Below are 6,044 nucleotides of genomic sequence, written 5' to 3'. Positions count from 1 at the left end.
CTTTCCACACTAATCAAACGGACCCATAAAGAAACAGGCAAACACAAGTTCGGGAGAAAATAATATTTTATTGATAATCAAATGAATAATGTGTTTTCTGTTCTTGATAAGGGCACAAAAATTATTTTTTTATATACTCAATATATATATTTTTATTTATTTATATTTTGTAAATATTATTATTGAGATATTTTATGTTTTATTTGTAATAAGTAAAGAATTAGCAGAAAGCAAGCAAAAGTGGAGGATAAATGAAGAATGAAGATGCAACTCAGAAGGTTATATATATTTATAGCCAAATTTCAACTCAAGGAAGGTACAGCAGAGTTGGTTGATGGTTGAGTAACTCAATCAAGACATCTCAGTTCCGAATACATGCTCATCATTGAAAAAATATATATATATATTGAAAGAAGAAAGGGTGCACGTGAGAGCTGAAGAAAGAAGGCAGAAAGGAAAAAAAAAAAAGAAAAAAGAAAAAAGAAGGGCCCAGCTTTATTTTCCGCATTATTTTCATTCCATGTATTAAATGCTTGCGAATTTATTATCATTTTCTTTATGTTAATTTAAATACTTTTTTAATTTCTAATCTAACAGATTAGATGTTTTAAATTTTAGTAAATTAGTTTTCAAAACACAAAAAAATTGTTTTAATATTTATTTTCTTCAAAAAAAAATTTGAATCTAAATTTTAATACGAAGTCTCAATTTGAATATGAGTTTAAGATTACAAGTAATTATATTAAAGAAATCAAAACAAAATCGAACAGCATAACACTAAAATTAACAGTAAAAGTCAATTATCTCTAAAAATTACAAAAAATGGGATAAAAAATGTAATGACTAAAAACTAGTAATTAAATAGGGTAAAGTGGATTAAACCCCCCTGAATTATTTGGGTATGTGCAAGAAACCCCCAAGAACTATAAAAGTTGCAAAAAACCCCCTTGAACTATTGAGGTATGTGCAAGAAACCCCCCTGAACTATAAAAGTTGCAAAAAAACCCCCTGAACTATTAGGGTATGTGCAAGAAACCCCCATGAACTATAAAAGTTGCAATAAACCCCCTGAACTATATATTTTTTTACAGTTTACCCCATCCGCGCGAATTGATTGACTGAAAGGAACGATGAAGCCGTGGAATTTGTGGCTGGGATCGGAGTGGTAGATGTCATCTAAGGAGTGTTTGGATAAGCTAAGGAATCTATTGCTGGGATCGGTGGGTCTCCTGTCATAGCTCCATCATAGCTGTTGCACCACCCGTCAGATCCGTTGGCCATATATATTGCATTTCTTTGCACCATTGCGTCAGCCCATCGCCGTCACTGCCTTGCCCGCCGTTCAGCTCACCTTGCTCGCCGGTCCATTCCATCGTCCATTCCAAGCTCGCCGGCCCATTCCGCCATCTCCATAGTCGAGCACACCACTGTCCGTGTTTCGAGCACACAGCCGTCCACAATTCACCGCCGAGGCCCCCTGAGCTCACTGCCGCCTCCACAGTTCACAGCCGAGTCAACTGAGCTCTCATCACAGCCGAGTCCTTCGCGCACAAGCCGCCATCATCCGAGACCGAGGCATCCCGCCGACCTCAGATTTCTTTGGTCTCTTCTCTCTCTAACTCTCTGTTTTGGGTTGTGTTGGGTGAAAAACATCTTTTGGCAGAAAAAAAAAAAAAAAAAAAAAATTAAGAAGTGTATAAGTTAAAACGACGCAATGTGTTATAAGAGTAAACTGGTCTTTCAAAATTTTCGGTGCCGGAAGCTGATGTCATGGGGGTAAATTGCAACAAAATCATAGTTTAGGGGGATAAATTGCAACAAAATCATAATTCAGGGGATTTTTTGTAGTTCAAGGGATTTTTTTGCAAATGATTAATAGTTCAAGGGGGTAAATTGTAACAAAATCATAGTTCAGGGGGATTTTTTGTAGTTCAGAGGGGTTTCTTGCAAATGACCAATAGTTCAATGGGGTAAATTATAACAAAATCTTAGTTCATGGGTTTTTTTGTAGTTAAGGATTTCTTGCAAATGACCAATAGTTCAAGGGAGTTCAATGCACTTTACCCAATTAAATATAAAAAAATAAAAAGAATTTGAATTGGTTTAGATCTGTAACAAAAAATTCAAAATATTTAATAATCCTTAATTTAGGAGTCTTTGATGATGGAATTCAACTAAGCATACCTCAGCAACAAAGTTTTTGATTTAGATGATGGAATCCTCTATTTTGCAATGCATTTTCCAAGCACAAGGAACGGCAGATCTCCACGATCAGGTCGTGGTTACTGCCAATGATTTCAGCAGCGGCAGAGAAAAATTGGGCCCACGACGGTCTCTGTGCATTCTGGCACCTTCTAATCCTAAAAGCCATTAACGAACACTCACTACTTGTTGAATCCACTTCACACTTGTTCCTCTCTTTGGATGGTTCTAATTAAATGGGTTCTAATTAAAGACTTATATAGGCAAAATGACAAATCCTAATACAATTTGGAAAAGTGTGAAATCCTAATAGAACACTGACAACCTTAAAATAAAATAATTATTAGTATTTGAATAAGTAAGATAAGATTTAGCCTGTTAGAATAGAAGTTGGTGATGCAAACCTCATCAAACAGAGACACCGACGGCCAAGACGATCGGAAGCAGATCTGATCAGAACACAAGGGAAACGGCGAGGCAGGTAGAAAGCTGTCGTCTTTGATTGCGTCTGTCTGCCGGCGAAGCTGATCGGAATAGACAATCGGCGAGTATAAAAAACTGGCACCAGCAGATCTTATCAGAACACAATGGAAACGGCGAGACAGGTAGAAAGTTGTGACCCGAATAGACAATACAGCAGATCCGAAGAGCGTGGGGTAGGTGGTGGCATTACATACCGCACCCTAAACTATTTGAAATTACTTATTTACCCTCACTTATTTATTTATTATAAAAACTACTACTACCTCCGTCCCTTTTTAATTGTCCATTCTTGATTTTATAACTTTTTAAGGGAACATGTAATTAATGCATTGTCCCCCTTTTAAAATTACCAAATTATCTATTTTAATTTAAATATATATAGTTACAAAGTTTGAAATTTTTTAAAAAGATAAAAGGACAATGATGAAAATATAGAAAAAAGATGCTTTGACTTTTCAAAAAGGACAACTAATTTGAGACATGTAAAAAGAGGAAAATGGACTACTAATAAGGAACGGAGGGAGTATAAGATAACAAAACTGTAAAATACCAATAATGCCCTTCACGAAGGCATCTTGCCATTAAACAATAGTTTATTTATTTATTTATTTTTTTTTTTGCACTTTTACCTATTAATAATAATAATAACAATAACAATACTAAAAATATAATATCAATAAGAATACTAGTAGTAATAATAAAGGTTTTATACTAACAACCTTTTAGGTTTGACCAAATATCATATTAAAATAATTTTTAAAAATTGTTATTAGTTACATTACAAACGTTTGTTTTAATTCACTCGCATAGCTACATGCATATGATGTCAGACTAAAATGACTTAAATACTCTTTGACTTTGTCAAAATAACTCTTTAACCAATATAATTAAATAAAAAAACTAAAAATTAAATTATATATCTTTATTACTTTTTAACCTAAATGTTTTGTAAATTTATAAAATAAATTATATATCTTTATTACTTTTTATATACTATATATATATATATATAGGGACTTCTACTCATATTTTTGGACAACAAAAGCCCTATTTTTTTGTTGTTGTTTAGCACGTCTATTTCTGTCATTTTATATTTGATTTTTTTTTTCATCCCTACGTCAACAGTGCGTTTTCCTTATTTGCGACCACTCATCCACAGTCATGGATTCCATAGTTTCCAGCAAGACATGTTTTCTACAACCACCACCATTCCCACATCCATAATCACAATCACAATCACTCTACCCATCCCCACAATCACCAACACCACCACCCACACTCCAAACAGAAAAAAAAAAAAAAAATTTAGGTTTTTGAAAGTTTTGATTTTCATGTTCGTTCACTGGTGACTTAAGGATTTCAATTGTTTATTGAATTTTTCTTTTTTCCGTTTCTTGGTGATGACAATTGGTTCTTGGTAATCTCATTTTTGTTCATGAGTAACAATTCATATCATAATACAAGTAAGTTTGCTTTTGTTAATCCCATTTCAACAATATTGATGCCTAAAGAACATAATTTTATGAGAAACATTATTTCTATTTTTTTTCCATTAACCACAGAAAGCCCGTACAAAGTGGTGGTGGTGGGCATGGCTGTGTAGTGTAAGGCTGTTCGAGAGAGAGAGAGAGAGAGGGGAGTAGGTAGGTGAGAGAAATTAAAGAGGGCAAAATAGTTTATTTAGATTGTTGATATTTTGATATATAAAGTATTTTAAAAAATTAGTGTCAAAATTGTCTTTTTATACATTTTTAACGGTGATAGTAACGAAAAAGTAAAATTAGACCTAAGTAATAATAATTTTCGAAAAGTATTTCAATGTAACATTTGATCAAGTCTCAAGGGGTGCAGTGAAATTAACCCTAAAAATAATAATAATAATAGTAACAATCGTAATAACAACAATAACAATAACAATAACAAAATATAATAATAATTTAAAATAATAACAAAAAAAATAAAATTGTTAGATTAGTTGCTTGATAATTCTATATGCTTACAAACCGTTTTTGTAAGCTCAAAAATTATTAAAAATAAATAAATTATTCAAAATAATAGTAGGTATATGAATTGACATGAATATATATGTGTGTGTGTGTGTGTGTGAACATGTATTAACATATATGTGTTAAATCAAACCTTGCCCCTGTTCATATATAGCAAAAGTGAAAATAAAAAAAAAAAAAAACTTTATTACTATTATTATTATTATTATAACTTGTTATAACTTATTATTATTTTTACTACTATTACTATTATTATTATAACTTATTATTCTCATTAATATTATCATTACATTACTACTATTATTATTATTAATGATGATAATTAAGAATTAAGATGAGTAAAATTAAAAAAGATTTTCTTAAGATAGACTAGGGTTGCAAGTTGGGCTGGCCCAACTCAGCTCAGGCCTAATCCAACCTAAATCCAAAATTGAGTTAGCTTAGTCTGAATTATACCTAAATTCATAATTCATCTGAATATTTTGGGCGGGTCGGACGAGTTTCACAGGTCATTTTTAATTTTATTTTTTATGCAAATTACATTTTCACTTGAAAACTAAAAGATATATGTCATTAAACTTTCTGGTCCTAATAAAAATAGTAAAGACCGGAAGAGAATTAATGGTAGTTTGATAGCTGAAAAAAGGAGGAAAATAAGAGAAATGAAGATTTGGGATCGGAATTGTTGATAAAAGATGTTACTTTTCATGTTCTTTTCCTCCATTTTCTTTGGCAACAAAAGTGGTTCATACTGAACAAGTGAGACACATTTCATGTTTTTTAATTTTCAAAATTCACAAGATTTGGGATCGGAGTTTAATTTATATATTGGTTTTGAAATTATCAAAAGCAAAACATGCAGGGAACATAAATTAACCCAAGAACAGAACCAATTAAAACCGCACCCCAAAAATATAATTGGAAAAACCGAAACTCAAAATTCATTTTTATTTCTAATTGTCTCCTTTTCTTTTACCTCCTTTTCTAACTCTAAATTTACAAAAAAAAAAACTTCATGCCATAGATACTTGAACATATAAATTTTTTTTGGGTTTACACCAAGAGAGTTGAAATAAGAGAACACAGTAATAATAAATTGAGTGAAGGAAGTTCAGTATGTATTGTGTTGAATCTGTTGATCCATATATGTAGAAACAGTTGGATCATACATATCCTACCTGGTGGTGTAGAGCATTTGAAGGATCCGTCCATGCACAATTAATTGTGATTCCTCCTGATCAGATTGAAGGAGACGCTACTTGGGATAGATATAAACTATAGAGATAAAGAAGTACAGCTGAATATATATATATATATAGGGAGATAGAGAGAGAAAATAAAATGAAGGAAAAA

At 31.8% G+C, this 6,044-nt stretch overlaps 1 long non-coding RNA gene across 1 annotated transcript; it reads right to left on the bottom strand.

The window, feature by feature from the left end:
* Positions 1–759: 759 nt before the first annotated feature.
* LOC132306931 (uncharacterized) lies at positions 760–3,481 on the bottom strand. The gene is made up of 2 exons (XR_009482134.1): positions 2,185–3,481; positions 760–1,653 (listed from the first exon to the last, which is right to left on the bottom strand). It is a non-coding gene; the product is annotated as an uncharacterized LOC132306931 (long non-coding RNA).
* Between the last annotated feature and the right edge of the window lie 2,563 nt (positions 3,482–6,044).

This window comes from Cornus florida, unplaced genomic scaffold (genome assembly GCF_030987335.1).
Source record: "Cornus florida cultivar Cherokee Brave unplaced genomic scaffold, ASM3098733v1 CherokeeBrave_3.0.0_Hap2_Chr05, whole genome shotgun sequence".
NCBI lineage: Eukaryota > Viridiplantae > Streptophyta > Magnoliopsida > Cornales > Cornaceae > Cornus > Cornus florida.
The sequence above is the reverse complement of the archived record's forward strand: the minus strand, read 5'-3'. Positions and strand labels throughout refer to the sequence as shown.